This window comes from Papio anubis, chromosome 5 (assembly GCF_008728515.1).
Source record: "Papio anubis isolate 15944 chromosome 5, Panubis1.0, whole genome shotgun sequence".
NCBI lineage: Eukaryota > Metazoa > Chordata > Mammalia > Primates > Cercopithecidae > Papio > Papio anubis.
In genome coordinates this window covers 51,154,228-51,174,033 of record NC_044980.1, presented here as the reverse complement: position 1 = coordinate 51,174,033, position 19,806 = coordinate 51,154,228, and positions in this window count along the sequence as shown.

Below are 19,806 nucleotides of genomic sequence, written 5' to 3'. Positions count from 1 at the left end.
TTCAAATATCCAGACGTCATTTTAAAGCCTGCTCCTACTGTTGCCTCAGGATCCAGTTTCTTAGCTTTGAGTGAATGAATTGAGGACAGAGAATCTGTTACGAGTGACAGCTGCCTATTACTAAAAGCCTTAGGAAGACCTGACAGCATCAAAACCTCTTCACCCGAGCTGATCTTGGAGGCAAGGTCACCGCAGCATTACTGCTGCGCAGGAGCTTTCCTGTGGGCTCCTGAATGCAGCCCAGGATGGTGACCGAGCAGTGGCTGTGTGGTGCCCCAGGGACACTGAACACTAGGCTTTGGGGGGACAATCTTCAGCAGAGGTCCAGCACCTTGTTCACTTTTGGCATCAAAACAGTGAAGCACATTTGCACAGGGACGATGAGGGCTCAGACACTATCAGTGGTGACCAGCATGGATGGAAGACCACAGGGTGGATCACAGGGAGACCACACTGTCCTCAGTGTTCAGGACTTCAAAGATTGTATAATGGAAGCTGCTTTTAGTTAGTGAGTAACAGAATACCCAATTAGAACAGCTTTGAACATCAAGGGTTCATCGTGGTACACATCAAGAGGTTCCAGAGAGGTAACCTCAGCAACATAACGCTGTCAAGAGGCCGCGGCTCTTGGTGATGCTCTCTTTTCCCCTCATAACAACAAGACGGCTGCCGCTGCAGGTCCAAGCATCGTGCCTCACATGGATGTGCTCAAGAGGCAGGAAAGAATGGGGTTTTGCCTCACATGCCTTTGTTTTAATTAAATAGGAAATTCCCTTCTCACACTCTCCTCCTGAGGTAGGAGGTGAGGCTTGGACACTGGACCAAACTGAGGACGAGCTAAAACAAGGACAAGGCAGAAGCAGCTTTCCGTAAGACAGCCCACCAGCATGCCATGTAAGTTTACCATCGCCATGGCAACAACAGGGCATTACCACTTCTTTCCATGCCAATGGCCTGATGGTCCAAAAGTTAGCACCCCTTCCCTGGAAATTTCTGCATAAACCACCCCTTAGTCTACATGTAATTAAAAGCAGGTATAAATGTGACTGCAAGACTGCACTGAGCTGCTACTCTGGACACACTGCCTATAAGATAACCCTGCTTTGCAGGGGCAGTCACAGAGCTGTGACGCCGCCACTTCAACAAAGCTGTTTACTTCTACCCTACCACCAGCTCACCCTTGACTTCTTTCCTGGGCAAAGCCAAGAACTCTTATAGGCTAAGCGCCACTTGGGGACTCACTTGCCCTGCGTCACTCTCACCCTATGGAAGATCCCAGAAATCCACAGTCACATACCCATCCCACACTCCAGGTGAAAGGAAGGGTAGGTTTGCTGCACAGTTTCAGCTTAAACTAACCACGTTCCATTTGCCTGGGCTTGGGGAAGGATCCACCTTCCCTGAGTATGTTGCTGTCCCACAGTTGAATAAAATCAGGATTTGAGCAGCAAAACAGAAAAGTTCAATGACTTCTAAACAGGCCATGGAAGATGGACAAGAACCTGCCAAAAGGATCTAGCATTATCTTTGGTAAGGAGTTCCTTCCTAATGACCAAGAATAAATTTCCTGCCCTGGAGAAAAGGGGATGCAAAGTAAGATTTAATTTGATTTTAGAAAATTGAGAAGTGGCATTTTGCATCTGAGTGTTTTGTTTGGTTTGGTTTTCCGGGGGTAAAATTTGGTTTATGTCTCAGAACTTGGGATGTCTGAGTAAACTCTTAGGCTTGTCGAGAGGTCCTGTCCCTCCAGCTCCCCAACAGGCCTTCCCTGCTCATATTTCTCCATCAGCCCTTGTGCTGCAAGAAGCGTGGGTCTGGGTCAGACATGTGTGCATGCATTGGCATTTTCCACTGAGGGGTTCCTAGTAATTTTTTAGTGAGTTTCTGAAACCTCCAAGCTGGACTTTTTTGTTGTCGTTGTTTTACTTTTTTGAAGTTAATAAAGCCTGAGTAGTGAATGAGGCCATCTTTAAAGAGTCATGTGTACTCAGCAACTTTGGTGTGTTAGTTTGTCTTCCAATCTGTCTCACTCGGGGTGCTTATCTCTTAGAAAGGGAGATTATTACCACAGAGACTGGGCTGGAAACCGCTTCGCTGACAGGTTTAAGAGTCTTAGCAAAATAAACAGCCGAAAAGGCAAAACTGTGTGCAAAATGGCAGGCTTCATTCTCTCTATGTGGCTCAGCTGGGTAGAGAGGGAGCTGGAATCAAAACAAAACAGAGAGCATCTCAACAACACTCTGAGAGGTTGAGCTTCATGTGGGAGGGTGGTGGGGTGGGGGCGAGCGTTGGCATTTCCTTCTGACCAAGTAGTTCTCTCCTTTTATAGAGACAATTGCTAAACTGGCAAGCCCGTCACCATACCTGTTGATCTGGTTTATGATTCATGCCTTAAAAAACCCTAGAGTTGTGATGGTTCCTCTTCCTGTTTTTCATACCCAGAAAGCTATGTAAGTAATGGAATTCTGCTGTTGAGTTTCTCTGGAGCTTGCTTTGCAGGACCAGCTGAAGATCCTTTTCCTTGGATTTGGCAAAATCCAAACTAGGACCAATGCATGCAAATTTGCAAGCAACTTGAGAACAAAAGAGTATCATTTATTTTTCTCTCTCTCTTCCCAGCACCTCTAGCACAGTATTGGGAAAATACTAGGCACTCCATAAATGTTAATTAAATGATCAGATGAATAAACGGATAACTTTGCTGTCTCCTTGTAACAGTACTCTAGAGTATTGGGAAGTAAAAGTGTTTCCACATATAAATTTATTCTTCTTGTTTTAATGCTGGTGGCAAAATTTCCAGCTAACTCAGAACAAAAGAGCAAATTAGAATGCTTAACTCTTACCCCAGGATCTATTAGGAAGGAGAGAACCTATTTAGGTGGGACTTTGTTGATTGACAAGCGTTCAAGAACAATTAGAACATTTGTCAGTAATTGAGGTTTTGCTATAATTCTTCCACTTTTAAAAGTGTTTGGGAGATTCAGGTAGAACCTGCCATCTCTCCCAAAGTTCAAGAATTCAAGGCAGAACTCAAGTGACTTTTGCAGTTGAGGGAACAGATGGCTCCATCTCTTTTTGGGACATCTACAGTTTGCGTGTTTCTTTTTGACTCAGGTCAAGAAAGACCCTTTTCAAAGAGTGCATAGCCCATGTAACCTTAGGAGTTTAGGGTAGGAGTTCAGCAGGAATTTGAATCCTGACTCCACATGTCACTATGCAACCTGAACGAGGGACTGTCCTTCTCTAAGTCTTAATTTCATCATCCATAAAAGGGGGCTCTAAAAGACAGTTGTGAGAATTAAATGGGATAGTATGTGTAAAGCATGTAGCATAGTGCCTGGCCCTCCATAAGCTCTCATAAGGGAGCCATCTGTCATTTTTATTATTGCCATCACTATCCTCATCGCCAGTTTCCTGTACCAGAACATTGTACAACAAAGAGGTTTGGATCAAGATCATTTTAAACCTCTTTTCTGAGAGCATGGATCCTGAATCCATGAAAATGTATTTAACTTGGTCATCAACCTCAATTTGCTTGGTTACTGTACATGTGGGCTGAGGTTAAGTCAGTCCAGGATGGATTCCCAGGAAGGGGATGCACATCCCAGCATGGTCACTGTCTGGCCTCAGCAGCAACTACTAAATGACAATGCTACTCCACCTATTAATTTTGTTTTCAAAGGGGCAAATTAGAGAACATCTGATTACAGTCACACTGCTTACTTTTTTTTTTTTTTTTTTTTTTTGAGATGGAGTCTTACTCTGTCACCCAGGCTGGAGTGCAGTGGCACGATCTAGGCTCACTGCAAGCTCCACCTCCCAGGTTCATGCCATTCTCCTGCCTCAGCCTCCCGAGTAGCTGGGACTACAGGTGCCCGCCACCATGCCCAGTTAATTTATTTTTGTATTTTTAGTAGAGACGGGGTTTCACCGTGGTCTCAATCTCCTGACCTCGTGATCTGCCCGCCTCAGCCTCCCAAAGTGCTGGAATTACAAGAGTGAGTCACCGTGCCTGGCCACACACTGCTTACTTTTTAACTATCAGTCCCACCCATTTCTACCAAAAAATTAAAAAATACAATGAAAACTAATAAAAGACATTATATTTAAAGATAGCCTTTGCTGGAAACCACCAACCCAGCATTGGAGAAGTAGCTGAGTCAGAGGAGAGACCCTGCAGCCTGACTGATGTAGATTCAGACACCAGCTTGGTATCTTCTGGTCATGTGTGCTGGTGCAAGTCACTTGACTTTTCGATGCCTCCATTTCCTTATTTGTAGAATGGTTATAATAATGCTTATCTAACATCTCTAAGGGTTAGACATGGTACATAGAAAGCATTCCTAATAAAGAGATTAGGTGCTCAATAAAAGTGGTAGCTAGTTCCAGGATTCTGGTTATTATTCAGTCCCTGGTTGTTATTACATCCAAGACTTAGGGAAAATGGCTCCTGGAAGCATATTAATAATGATGCTCAAATCTACTTATGGTAAGTCAGGCAATCTTCTACACCCTTTACATATATTAACTGGTTAAATTCTCTCAACAATCCTATGAGGCAGGTAATATTATTACCCTGTTTTACAGATAAGGGAAATAAGGCACAGAAAGTCCAAATGCCTTATCCAAGACCCCAAAACTGGTAAACAATAGCAGGTATCATCTCAGGCAGTGTGATGCCAGAGTTCCTGCTCTTGGCCACTCCTCCAGGCTACCTCTCTTAGACGACCCAGAAAGTGATGCGGTAGAGGACAAGCCTGCATCTTTCCCTCCACTTGGTCTGTTGAATGGCCTAGAGGCAGAGACATTCCCCTAGCATGTCTTCAACAAGGTCAGAGGAAGAGTCACACCCTCCCATAGGAATTTTCCAACTTCCCACTAGACCTATTGAGACTAAATCTAAGAAAAATGGATAATATATCAATAGCAACTTAAAAAAAAATTTTGGAAGGAAAACTCCCTGGCAGAAGTCCAGACTTCTGAGATAAGAGACCCCAGTCTTATTTTGGGCCACGTGGCTGAATGAAGAGCCTCCTAACTTTAAAGTCAAATGAACACATAATCATATGTTAGTCCTGATATTTTTTGGCCATGAGACCTCCCTCAGCCTTAGTCTCCTCAGCTGTGAAAAGAGTTTAATAAAACTTACACTATGGAGCTGTTCTGGGCATTAAATGAGATAATACACTGAAACTCCCTGCACAATACCAGAAATACCGTTGGCTCTCAGTGAAGGAGCATCATACGCTCTAATATGGTTTGGCTGTGTCCCCCCCAAAATCTCATCTTGAGTTGTAGTTCCCATAATCATAATCCCCATGTGTCATAGGAGGGATCCAGTGGGATCATGGGGGTGGTTACCCTCATGCTGTTCTTATGATACTGAATGAGTGTCTCATGAGATCTGATGGTTTTATAAGCAGCTTTCCCCCCTTTTGCTCAGCACTTCTCCTTGCTGCCACCATGTGAAGAAGAACATGTTTGTTTCCCCTCCCGCCATGACTGTAAGTTTCCTGAGGCTTCCCCAACCATGCTGAACTGTGAGTCAATTAAATCTCTTTCCTTTATAAATTACCCAGTCTTGGGTAAGTCTTTATAAGCAGTGTGAGAGTGGACTAATACACTCCCCTATTTCAGCCACCTTGCATGATGACTTTCAGAGCAATGATTCTCTTAAGAAGCAATTGAGATTTTTGAACCACTCCACCTGTCTCTGAAATTGGGACCCGTCAATTCAGAGACTAGACATTCTGTTCTATGACCACAGCCTTAAACTTTGTCCTGGCCCTTCTGGCTTCTACCACCTCTGACACCTACTGTCAGCCTGATCTATGCCAGGCCTAGCATCCATGGACTCCTCTAACTGTGCTCTACTTCTTTCGGGGCAGTGGAGAGGAAGGTTCTATGGCAGGGACAAACTTCTGAATATAGAACTTGGAGACTGGCCAGGGCTTAAGTTCTGCATCTACTACTGACCTAGGAAAGTATCCGTCTCTTTGCCATTTGGGACTGAATTCCTTTATCTGTAAAATGGGGAGGGGAAAGTATTAGACTGGGTATCACTGAAGCCATGCCTAGGCCCTCTTCAGACTAGTAACTTCTTCGCTATCTAGGTCCCTAGCACCCCAAATTCACTGACTGGGAAACTTCATGGCTTTATAGCCTAGTGTTACTGGGTTTTCTGGAGAATGAAGGAGAAAGAGAAATGCAAAACAGCATTGCAAGATGAATATCCCAGGCTTCTGTGAACTCGCTAATAAAATAAAATCATGAATCAGTCTCTCTCACCCACTCCCCCCAAAAAAAGAACATATTTCTTTTGAACTTCCTGCAGTGGCAAAGAAAAGCCTTTACCTTCAGAGCCAAGGCTATTTGTATACTGTCCCCGTGTCTTTTCACCCAGAGCTCATCGCACAGACAATAGCAAAGGCAAACGAAAAGACAAGCTATTGTTTTGTTGTATTTATATCCTGATGTAGGAAACAGCATGAAGATACTGTCAAGGAAATTCAGTAAGTCTCGGTTCTAGGGTATGTATACAGTTTTGGTGCCAAAGGCAGCAGGGCCAGATGTTGGAGGACATGGTCTCCCTGAAAGAACAAAAGAGAAGTATGTTGGGATTCTACAAGGGAGGAGAAAAGCCAGGAGTAATCACGCAGGTACCCACCAAGTAAGCTCTTGCAGAGGCCTGGTGGCAGCCTTCTCTCTGGGTGTCAATCCAGACATTGCTGCCTGACAGCTATAAGATCTTGGACACAACTGTAATCTTTCTGTTCCTCAGTTTCTTCATGAAATGAGACTAATAACAATGCCTAGTTCACAAGGCTTCAGTGGGAATTAACAACTTAGTATATATAAATCACATAGAACAGTGCCAGATATATACTAAGCACTCATTGTTAGTGAATGTTCTCATTTTATATATATATACATATATATAAATTTATACATATATATATATGTCTAAGAAGTTCTGTGATCCCAGAGCTATAATTATAAACCTTTACTTCCATTTTAGGGAGACTGAGGTTCAGTTGAATTATTGTTGGCTCTGATACTGGACAAACTTGGATTCTGTTACTTACCAGCCCTGATCTGGGCAAGGCTGCATCAACAGTGGAGTCAAAGTGGCTCAAGGCTTAGGATTGCTCAGAAATATGGTCCTGCTCCAGGGAATCTAGGGATGCTGTATTGTCTAGACTTGTGGGACCCCCTTTAAGCCTCTTTCTTCCATCATCATAGTCATACCATCATAAGTTATCATTCTCATTATCATCGTCATTATTGTGATCAACTAGTTAGCCTCTTTCACTTACCTTAATGTTATGTAGGTTCATTTATGTTGTATTTTATATATAATACATGTTGGATTATAGTTTGTATCAATACTTCATTCCTCTTCATGACTGAATACTATTCCATTGTATATACATACCACATTTTATGAATCCATTCACTCACTGATGGACAACTGGGCTGTTTTCACTTTTTGGCTACTGTGAACCATGCTGTTATGAATATTGATGTACAGATTTTTGTTTAAATACATTTTCAGTTCTTTTGGGCATATACCTAGGAGTGGAATTTCAAGGTCATACAGTAATTCAAAGTTCAGCATTTTGAGGAACCATAAAACTGTTTTCCATAGTAACGGTACCATTTTACATTCAGCAAGACTTTGATGTTAAAAGAAGTAGTCCTGGTGGTTAGAATTTTCTCCTTCCTGACTCAGTGGCGTGGAGGAACTGCCCAGTGGATGGGAGGGACAGTAAGTGGGGGCCTGGACCTCTCTGCTGCCTCATTAATACTTAGTTGTAGGAAGGCACTAACTGGACTCTTTGCAAAGCACATTTTACTAAAACAGTGGGGAACCAGGAGGGGGATGGGAGAGAAGTGGACAGAAGACTCTGAACGTGACCAAGTCTAAGCAAGAGGCCATTATATAGACCATTATGTGTAGACGGTTTTGAATCCTAATCACTTTATTCAAAGAGAACCTTGCTATTCTTGTGCATTTATTTATGGTAGTAATTGCCCACAATCTCGAGGTCTTCAAGATATTTGGTGTCCATGTCCTATAGCAACTTGAAGGGGAGCATGTGTCAGAACCCCCTTAGAGGAGCAGGGGCAGATCAGGTTTTCCAGGAGCACTTGCCATAGAAGCCAATAGGTTGGGCAAGGAAGTTACTGGAGTGTCTGGAAGAGCAGGACATTGAGGGAAAGCACAGAGGGTTGGAGCCAGGGAGGCTCTGCCATTAGATGGGGAGAGGAAGAGTGCAAGCAAGAGATAGAGCAAGCCATTAGGAGTCAGAGGCCAGGTCTGCAATCCTATAAGGCAAAGACAATGGGGTTCCGCAAGAGGCATTGACCGTGGATGGGACTGGGTGGCCAGGGCTCATTATTCTCAGGGGTTGTCCCATTAGCTGTGAGGACAGTCAGAGTGGAAGAGGCAGAGTCTGGGCAGGCAAAGAACAGCCTTTCTCAATAGGTTTCTGAGACAGCTTATTAAATGTGTGTTCAGGGGATTTTTAAACTTTACCCAGATATTTTTTAAAAGATATTGACAACAAGAATATATTATAAAACCTGAACCCTGTAAAATGCAAAGTGTTCCTCCTTTGAAAACAGTCACCACAGTTCATGTTCTGTTCTGTTCTGTTTTTTTTTTTTAAATATATAATTTCAACTTTTATTTTAGATTCAGGGGTACATGTGCAGATTTGTTACATGGGTATATTGTGTGATATACATGTGATGCTGAGCTCTGAGGTAAAATGATCCTGTTACCCAGGCAGTGAGCATAGTAGCCAATAGTTAGTTTTTCAACCCTTGCTTCCCTCTAGTATCCCCCAGTGTCTATTGTTGCCATCTTTATGTCTATGTGTACCTAATATGTAGCTCCCACTTATAAGTGAGAACATGCACTATTTGGTTTTCTGCTCCTGCATTAATTTGCTTAGAATAATGGCTTCCAGCTGCATCCATGTTGCTGCAAAGGACATGATTTCCTTCTTTTTCATTGCTGCATCGTATTCCATGGTGTTTATATACCAGTCTTATATTGACAGACACCTAGGCTGATTCAATGTCTTTGCTGTTGTGAATAATAGCAAATTTTATGTGCTTTACTGTGAAGCACATAAAAATGAATGTGTCTTTTTGGTAGAACGATTTCTTTTTATTTGGATATATACCAGTAATGGGATTGCTGCTGGGTCGAATGGTAGTTTTGTTTTCTTTGAGAAATCTCCAAACTACTTTCCACAGTGGCTGAATTAATTTACATTCCCACCAGCAATGTATTTGTGTTCCGTTTTCTCCACAGCCTTGCCAGCATCTTTTTTTTTTTTTTTTTTGACTTTTTAATAACAGCCATTGTGAGTGGCGTGAGATGTCATCGTGGTTTTGATTTGCATTTCTATGATAATTAGCAATGCTGAGCATCTTTTCACATTTGTCGGCTGCTTGCATGTCTTCTTTTAAAAAGTGTCTGTTCATGTCTTCTGCCCACTTTTTAACAGGGTTGTTTGTGTTTTGCTTGCATAGCTGCTTTCCATGTTCTTTTCTATGTTATCTAGAACTATAATGAAAGTAACTACCCAGCACTTTGGGAGGCTGAGGCAGGCGAATCACTTGAGTTCAGGAGTTCAAGGGTAGCCTGGCCAATATGGTAAAACCCTGTCTCTTATTAAAAATACAAAAATTAGCCGAGTGTGGTGGTGCACACCTGGATTCCCAGCTACTCAGGAGGCTGAGGCAGGAGAATTACTTGAACCCCCAAGGTGGAGGTTGCAGTGAGCCCAGATCGCACCACTGTACTCCAGCCTAGGAGACAGAGGGAGACAGAGTGAGACTGCGTCCCCCTACCCTCCAAAAGAAATAAAAAAGGAACTGGGTCTAAGACAGGGTACCCAATCTATTTCTAAGAAGATGCTACTTCTCATTTTCTGGAAACACTGTAGCAAAGAGGAAGGGACAATAATGTTCCATAGTGAGTGGGTAGATATAAAAACCCCAAGATGCTCATTTCAGACCCAAAGTGACTACTGCTTGCTGCCCTCACCTTTCTGTGCTGGTAACACTACCAGCCCCTCCAAGATGTGGGTGATCTCATGAGTGTTTGGAAGAACCCCAGGACCAGGCTGGGGGATCGTCAAAGCTGTCTGGATCAGTCCTGGTAGATCAGGAAGCCGTACTGAGTAAGGCTAATGCCAGGTCTCCAAACTGCCACTGAGCATCAGGGGTCCTTCTCACAATATCTTTCTTTCTCTAGGTCAATAAATGATTCTGTCCCTAGAAACAAGAGCAATGTCTATAGAAGAGTCAACTCAGAGACCTTGTGCCGGTACAAGAGGACTATCTCATCCTGCTCCCCTGCAGGCACTAAATGAGACAAAATTCCTTCTGGAGTTCAAGTCCAGAAGGCTGACTATGCTGTTAATGGCGGTATACTGAGTTAAGAGTAGTCGGGGAGATGGGAATATTGGGTCCACGATTCTGCCTGGAGGGAAGATTGTGGTCTCCTCAGTCCCGTGGGGTAGGGGTCCGGGCTGATGATAGCGCCTCCTGGTGCAGAGCATACAAACAGCTGAAGATCTGCCTGGATCCCCTACCCCTCTATTTTTTCCTTGTGGGAACTCTGTATAACTTGGAAAGAGCGAGGACATCCTGGCTCGCAGCTGGCCAGCTCCACCTGCGACCTGGACACCCCCGCCCCTCCCTGCGGAGCCCGGCGAGTTCACAGGGCTGCCTCCGCTTCTCCCAGCGTGTCTGCTCTGCTGGCCTGGCCTCCAGACCTTTTCTCCACGGGCAGCGATTTCCAAGGCTCTCTCAAGACTCCAAACCACGTTGTTTGGGAGTGAAAAAGTGAAAGCACACATCGTGTCATTAGAGCAGCAGGGACCAGCTGCTGGGTCAACACTTCCGAAAACAGCGCTTCCTGGGGAGCGACCGGGGCATCTCAATCTACGGTTTGACCTCCTGCCAATTCTCATGGTGTCTTTATACATTTTAACACAAAAATAAGATGTTTTCACTTGAGAGCGAGAGGGAAATGAACTGTTAAGGTGCTCTGTCGCCAGAGAAGTGAGTTGGGGGGTAAATTTTAGGAACCCCCGACCCCCTACCGAGGGAGGATGCGAAGTCTGCGCCTGAAACGCGAGCGAAACCCCCGCGCGCTTCCCGGGGTGACGCACATGTCTGCGTTTCTTTTTGCTTTTGACCAAAAGTCGCAAGAAGAGGCCTCCTCAGGGGACAGTCGGGGGCGCTGTGCCAATCGTTCCTGTCCCCCGACCCAAGTCAACCGCAGCCCCAGGCCAAGGCCACCCCGGCCGGAAGGGCCAGCTGGTGGGGGCCGCGGGGGGCTGGGGACCGCGGGTCCGCCTACCCCGCCTTCCTGAAGTGGAGAGTTTCGGCCCCAGCCTAGCTGGCGTGGACTCTGCCTGAACCACGCCTGGGATGCTTTTGCCAAAGGAAACTTGGGGGGTGGGGGGCGGGGCGGGCGACGATCCCCCTGCCCCCCCGCCCCGTCCTCCTCGGCCGGGAGCCGCGCTGGGCCGGGGTCAGCTGGCTGCCTTTGTGGCCGCTTCCCAGGAAGGAAGAAGCGTTGTCTGCAGATCAGTTGATCCGCGGGCTTTCCTGTGCCGGAGCGCCGCCGTTTTCCGGGGACGGCTGCCACCCCCGTGATTCCCAGCCGGGGTTGCCGGCGGTGCGTGAGAGCCGGATAAATAGGCCATTGTGAGGCCGCTCAGTTCCAGGTTTCTTATCACAGTATCCACCAGTGAGAAGCAGATTCCGCCCCTGATGGAGCTCATCCCAGCTTCTCTTTTCTTTCTCTGCACAGTTACAGCCATTTCTATTTTTTGCAGTTGTAAAGGGAATATTCAGAAAGCAATTTATTGTGTACGACAGGGACTTAGGGGGGCGTGTCTGCACACTGTGTTCCCACCGGGGCTGGGGTTCGCAACCTTGAATTTAGCTCCGTGGGCTTTGGTGTGTGAGGTTTCTACGGGCCCACCGCCCAAGGCAGGCACGTCCTTAAACACCAGCTGCAAGTATCAGGAGGGCAAGTCCGTAGGTCTCTAGATCCAGTGGTTTGGCCTTTTGGTGTTTGTTTTGTTTTGTGATAGCCTTGATCTGCTTTATGGACACTGAACATTTGAAGGTCGAGGGAACACGAGTGAAAACAGGTCAAATGAGGGAGTCTCTGAGGAAGACTGGTGGTTTGGGAAGAGCGGATGCTGATGGTGTTGAGTGTCCGTTTTGTTTTTGTATTTCTGCTGCAGCAGTCGCAGGGCTGTGGAGGGGTTGGGGTTTCCTGGTGTTTAACTTACTGGATAGTCATTGCTAGGCAGAGCTAGGTTTATGAGCCTGTGACCTGTGTTCAGAAGCCGACTAGTTGGATGTTCTACTGACACCATCTTGACATACTTAATAATTTTTGAAAAGGACTCTGCATTTTCATTTTGAACTGCGCCCGGCAAATTATGTAGCCAGGGCTGTTAGTAGGCTCTCAAATTCATTTGAATAAGCTTGAATAACGGTTTGAATAAGTTCCCATTTGAGATAAGGGCCTGCGGTTAGTTGATAAGCTGCTGAAGGTGATTCTCTTAGTTTTCAGAATATCTACTATGGCTGTGCTGACGGATTAGAGCAGGTTCCACAAACTAAACCAGGCTGCCTGGCATCGTGGGCATCTGCAGGGAGCGGCACCAGCCCCCTGCCAGATCAGAAGAGTGCAGCCAGGCAAGATTAGCTTCGTTCTGCCTGCTCAGACTTCATCCTTTAGAAAGCATAGAATGTGCACCCCTCAAAGACCTAGCGATTTCCTTAATAAGATGCTTATTTGTGCTGTTGTTGCTTCTCTTTTCTTTTCCACTCTGAAATGCCTGGCTTCCAGGGTTGAAAGTGAATTCATCCTATCGAAAATATTCTATCGTTTTGGGACACTGTGTTAATACTTCCAGCACCTGCTGGGGACTGAGTGTTTGCATCCTCCCGAGATTCAGATATTGAAGATCTAACCTTCAATATGATGGAATTTGGAGCGGGATCTTTGGGGAGTTATTAGATTTAGATGATGGCATGAGGGTGGTGTTCCATGATGGGATTAGTCTCTGTAAGAAGAGAAATGGAAACTAGAGCCTTTTCTCCCTTCACTTGTATGAGGACCCAGCAAGAAGGTCGCTATCTGCAAGCCAGGATGAAGGCCCTCATCAAGAACAGAATCTGCTGGCACCTTGCTCTTGGACTTCCCAGCCTGCAGAACTGTAAGAAATAAAGGTCTGTTGTTGAAACCATCCAGCCTACGATATTCTGTTATAGCAGCCTGAGCTGAGTAAGACAACCCCTAAACAACTCTTGAGAAATTACTCTAAATCAGGGACTTTGCATTTCTCAGAGACAGGGGAAGGGAAGTTGGCAATAGTTCTAAATAAGGAAAATGCTATCTTTTTAGAAATAGTTTGTATAAGAAACAATTATTTTGGTTTAATGCAAAAAATATTCCCTTCAAATGAATATGTGTTTACTTGCTTACTCCTTCACTCATTAATTTCTGGCTTCACTTTTCATTTACTCAACAACATTCATATAGGACAAGTAATAGAGGAGACGTTGTGACATTACAATAAAAGAGAGAATTCCCTGCCCTGGGGAGGCTTTGGAATAGTGGAGATGTAAAGAAATAAAGAATACAATGTAATGTTACACGTGCTGAAATAGATACCTATCAGGATATTTTAGGGCCACAAAGGGGTTATTTGAATCACTTCCATTTGCTCATCATTAATGAATTCCCCAGGGTGTTTTTTTATGAGCCTTATTATTATTATTATTAAGGTGTTTTGGAGACAGAGTTTCACTCTGTGGAGCTGGAGTGCAGTGGTATGATCTCGGGTCACTGTGACCTCCGCCTTCTGGGTTTAAGCGATTCTCGTGCTCAGCCTCTCAAGTAGGTGAGACTACAGGTGTGCAACACCATGCCCAGCTAGTTTGTGTATTTTTAGTAAAGATGGGGTTTTGCCATGTTGGCCAGACTGGTCTCAAACTCCTAGCCTCAAGTGATCTACTCACCTCAGCCTCCTAAAGTGCTGGGATTACAGGCATGAGCCACCATGCCTGGCTGGACTATTATTAATATTATGTGTAATGTTATCTATTACTTAACAGAAAATATAATAATATAGTATAGTATTAATATTAATATTTGTTAAATTTAATTATTAATTAAAATATTTGATTTTAATATGAATGAAAATGCTATTTATTAATATCTATTAATAGTATATATTATTGGTAATAGCATTCATACAGCAATTGACGTGTTCACTGTGCTAAGCAGTGTACATGCCTTTTCTCAGTTTACACTCATGATTAATTAGGTTCATTTAGAAACTCTATTGTATACAAGAAACTGAAACTGGGACATCAAATAAATTGCTCAAGGCCACACAGTACCTAGTGTAGAGTCAGGATTTTATCCAGCTGGTCTCTTCCAAAGTTTGCCCTCTCCAGGCTATACTGTTTCCAGCAACACAGCTGCAGCACCATGTGAAATCAAGGTTTGTACAAAGCATCAGAAAAATGCCATCTACAATTTCACGTGATCGTTTCCCTTTTCACAAAGTGCCCTAAGACTGATACCTCCAAAAGAGAGAGGTTTGCTCCCTCCTCACTAGAAGCTTCATGTTTTTGCATCAACAGGTTGCAGATGCCAGTACCACAGACGGTTCTCGGAGGATGCAAGTAAATTTCTAGAATGTGGGGTAGAACGAAGAACAGTGTTCCATGGCTTCTCAGAGGAGATTTTTATGGGCATGCCATTGCTTCCAGGTAACTGGTAAATTCTACTCCCTGTGGAAGATTCTCTATCTCCATGTCTACTTCTTAGGAGGCAGATTTAGTCTATTTATTTATTTATTTATTTTGAGATGGAGTCTCGCTCTGTCGCCCAGGCTGGAGTGCAGAGGTGTGATCTCTGCTCACTGCAACCTCCGCCTCCCGGGTTCAAGCGATTCTCCTGCCTCAGCCTCCGGAGTAGCTGGGACTACAGGCAAGTGCAGCCACTCCTGGCTAACTTTTTGTATTTTTAGTAGAGCTGGGGTTTCACCATGTTAGCCAGGATGGTCTCTATCTCCTGACCTCATGATCCGCCCGCCTATTCCCAGGAACCCCTCTAGGCTGGTTGGCACTTGTGGCCCCAAGTAATAAAGATCATATGAGTTTGAGCTTTTGGAGAATTTCCCTGAGTCTTAACACACTTACACACAAAGTTGCGATAAGAAGGGGATGGCGGAGGGCGGGTATGGGGGCAGAACAAAGTTCTTCAAGTAGCCGGGGATAAGATCACAGAACATCAGAGTCAGTGTCAGAAACAGGATTCAGGTCTTCTGATGTGTTCTGTAGCACGTTCCCTTCTGCAAGGAGTAACCTCCTTGGAACCTGAAACAGGGTTGGCTTAGAGCAGAAGCAAAGCAAACCCTGGCTTTTTTCTTAAGGGAGATTTTTTTTCCCTTTTTTCTATTTTGGAATCTAAAGATAGATAGATTCCTTGGCTGGGTGCTAAATGCTTTCATTAGGGAGAGGCCCTATGTGGCTAAATTCAGTTCCTCCCACCTTGAGATAGTCCTTTTGCTCTGACCTTGACCTGAAGGTTTAGCAAAGCTGTGAAATGGAAAGCAAGTCTGGAAAAGACCAACCAAAGAAAGAACGGAAAGAAAAGACTCATTCAGGGTGACATTGTGGGGCAAAAGGTGTCCAATTACCAGGCTTTCTATTGCTGCTTGGGTCCCAGCACACGGAAGAGCGACCTAGGTTGGCCTTCTAAAAATTCATCTTCTTATTATTTAAGTAGAAAACATAACCAGTGATACCACTGGAATCTGATAAGGGTTTTCATACTACATGGCTAATGAATATTAACCCTAGTTGTAGATAAAAGATGACAGATTTAGAGAGCTCAGAAACAAGGTAACATGTAAATAAAACCTCTACTTGTATAACTTTTTGGAAACACTGTGGCAGCTTTCTGCTATCTGGCCTGGAATCACTAGGTCACCAAGGAAACTGTGTAGATGGGTGTCTTTGCTCCTTTATTCATCATTGTTAGTCAGTGAAAAACTGTGGTTCTTACTCTGTGCTGTGGATAAATAAGATACAAGCTCATCTGTCCTCGGAGAGCTTATGATGTTGAAGGAAGATCAAAAGGAAAAAGTACATGAACTTGAGACTGAGACACGGCAGGGGCGGTATGAGGGACCGATGGGGCTGGGACCATAGGCAGCTGTCTGCCTGGGTTGCTTTGCTTTGGGGGAAAAGAGCTAGTGAAGGGGAGGTTTGTGCTTAGCACTCAGATGGAGCTCAGGGTGAGGGAGGGACAAAGAGGTCAAACTGGTGCAGACTGGCAGAATATGCCATCACAAAATATGCCACTTTAACATAGGGCTTACATCAAGTGAAAGGCACTTGAAAAACAGCAGAGGCAAGATGAACATTCTAATCTTCCCCTTTTCTTCCTGAAAATAGGAGATAAAACCTCCCGTGGAAAAGATTCCCTCCCTGTGCCAGGAGAAAATAAACATTCTTTGATGGGGAGTCATAGCCAAGAGAATTTTGTACAAACAAACCTTGTTAAGATAATTCATATCTTCCTTTAGCTTCTACACATAATTAAGTTACTTTTACATGATTGCCTCCCTTTGTTTGACCTAATACATGCAGGTTTTGCTAATTCTGTGGGTCTTTATTTTCTTATGAGGACTCTTGTATCATGCAAAACTGAGGGGAAATTTGTATCCTTTTGTCCTGTTTATCTGTCCTCTGTCAATTTAATTATCAGGCCTAGCTTGAACCCTAAGTGGGTGGAGGTAAAGCTTTGCCTCACCTCCATGGCAACTGTTCTCAAGGCCCTCCCCAAGGGTTAGGGATGCATCCTATGGAGAGAAGGCTCTCCAGCTTCCGGAAGTGTGCATGGGATTCCTCTGCATTTCTGCTTAGGTCATGGAAGGCACTGCTTCAGTGAGAGCTGCAAGAGAGCCGCTCCTGCATCACTAGCTAGGGTCACAGCCTGGGAAGGCCCTCACCTCCCTATTATCCCCTGGGTGATGGCCCTCATGGCATGGGCCTCAGCATTGTTTGGGGGACTACGTTCAGAAAAGCCTACCACCTTTTCTAGAACAGTGAGCCCGTGGGAGATACATCTAGAACTCCGTGGGTTTAAAGTTGAGAGTGGTGAAAGAGGTATGTTTGATGGGTGGGCGACTTTTGGCACCATTATGGGCTAGAAATCTACCACCATGAGACACCCGGACATTACATAGTTTACCTAATGAGCCCAGTGATGTACAAGAGTCCTGAAAGTTGTCGATAGAGAAGATTCTAATTCGAAATAATTATAATGTGTGATATCTAGGTGAGCTGTCATTTTGCTTACCAGTCATTGCTGAATGACTGACTTCTCTGCCTTGACTAGATGCTGAATCGCCCCCATAACTGAACTCAACACAGACATACTCCCCTCCCACCCCATCACCCCTATGCTTGGGCCTCAATTAAGTTGTGTTTGTATAAAAATTTAAAAATTGTATCACAGTAACATAGTAACAGATGTTATTATGAAGCATCTACTAACATCACACTGAACACTGATGTTCAGTAGACACCATTTGAAAGTGTTAGCCTAGTATTTTACATGTTATACCTAAACTATGACCAGGGAAAGGACCGTGCACTGTTTTTATGTACCAGAACTTCCACTGAATAGAATACAAAATAGGTACTTATAAGTAACTTAACTGAGGAATTAACTCTGAGAGTAATTAACTAGTGCAATTTCAAACCCCTTAACTTGGACAATGTCCCATATTCATTCAGAAAATTATCATTTTAGTAGATGAAATTTAAGAAATACTTTCATTACAGAAGAACTTGTCCTATGGGAGTAAAGAAAATGGTACAATCAAGTCCTAGGTTCAATTATTAGTTGTCTGTGAGTAGGAGGAAGGTGACAAGAGCATGAATGTGCACGCGCGCACGCACACACACACACACATACACGCACACCAGTGAGTGTGTTGTTCATTGTGATTCTCCATCTTCAAAACTTACCTTAATTATGACTGCCCTTGCATTACTCATAATAGCCAAAAGGTAGAAGCAACCGAAGTGTCTATCGCTGGGTGGGTGAATAAACAAAATGTAGTATATACATACAATAGAATATTACTCAGCCTTAAAAAGGAAGGAAATTCTCACACATTCTACAGCATGGATGGACCTAGAGGACATTATGGTAAGTGAAATATGCCACTTATAAAAAGACAACTACCATATAATCTTGCTTACATAAGGTACCTAGAGTAGTCAAATTAGTAGAGACAGAAAGTAGAATTGTGGTTTCCAGGTGCTGGGGGAAGAAAGAATTGTTTAATGGGTAAAGAGTTTCAGTTTTTCCAGATGAAAAAGTCTTAGAGATTGTTGCCCAGATATGTGACTACAGATAACACTACTGAACTGCACACTTAAAAATGGTTAAGATGGAAAATGATGTATGTTTTACTACAGTTAAAAAAAAATAATAAATAACATTGCTTGATAACGATCCATGTACTGAAAATCAAGCTTAAGGCAAAATAACATTATTGTCACTCTAAAGAAATGTTTATGATCTTTATGTGTAAAGTGTAAACCTAGATTTTATTCCTGTTCTTGACTGTTAACTAAATACTCTGAGTTTATAGAAAGAGTACTGGAGATTGGTTGCACAACCATGTCATGTACTCTATACTACTGAATTGTACACTTGCACATGATTAAGATGGGAAATTTGATGTGTATTTTACTACAATTAAAAGGGGAAAAAAGACCTGCAGGCTCAGAAGTTTTACAATTTCTAAAGAGTCAGAGAGAGTAAAACACACCTAAATATACTTCACTTAAAATTTCTTCAATGTTTATTATTTGGAATAAGCAGTGTAGTAGTGTTTTTTAAATTGCTCTCCTTATGCATATCATATTCTTTGAGTTTCTTCTTCTTTTTTTTTTTTTTTTTTTTTTTTAGATGGTGTCTCACTCTGTTGCCCAGGCTGGAGTGCAATGGCGCGATCTCAGCTTACTACAACCTCCGCCTCCTGGGTTCAAGCAATTCTCCTGCCTCAGCTTCCCAGGTAGCTGGGATTACAGGAATGCACCACCATGCCCAGCTAATTTTTTTTTTTTTTTTTTTTTTTTTTGAGATGGAGTCTCTCTCTGTTGCCCAGGTTGGAGTGCAGCCATGCAATCTTGACTCACTGCAAGCTCCACCTCCCAGTTTCATGCTATTCCTCCACCTCAGCCTCCCAAGTAGCTGGGACTACAGGCACCCGCCACCAGGCCTGGCTAATTTTGTTTTTGTATTTTTAGTAGAGACTGGGTTTCACCATGTTAGCCAGGATGGTCTCAATCTCCTGACCTTGTGATCCATCCTCCTCAGCCTCCCAAAGTGCTGGGATTACAGGCATGAGCCACCGCACCTGGCCTAATTTTTGTATTTTTAGTAGATACGGGGTTTCACCACGTTGGTCAGGCTGGTCTCAAACTCCTGACCTCAAGTGATCCATCCCCCTCGGCCTCTCAAAGTGCTGGGATTACAGGCATGAGCCGCCGCGCCCAGCCTCTTTGAATTTCTTCTAAGCACTGGAGATAGCAATGCGTACTCTACATTATTTCTACATGCACTTTAGGAACCAAGCATACTCCCCTGACTCCCCTTTACATGATAAAGCATATTTGCAGCTTCCATACTTTTCTTGGAAGGTTAATAGTGCTTTG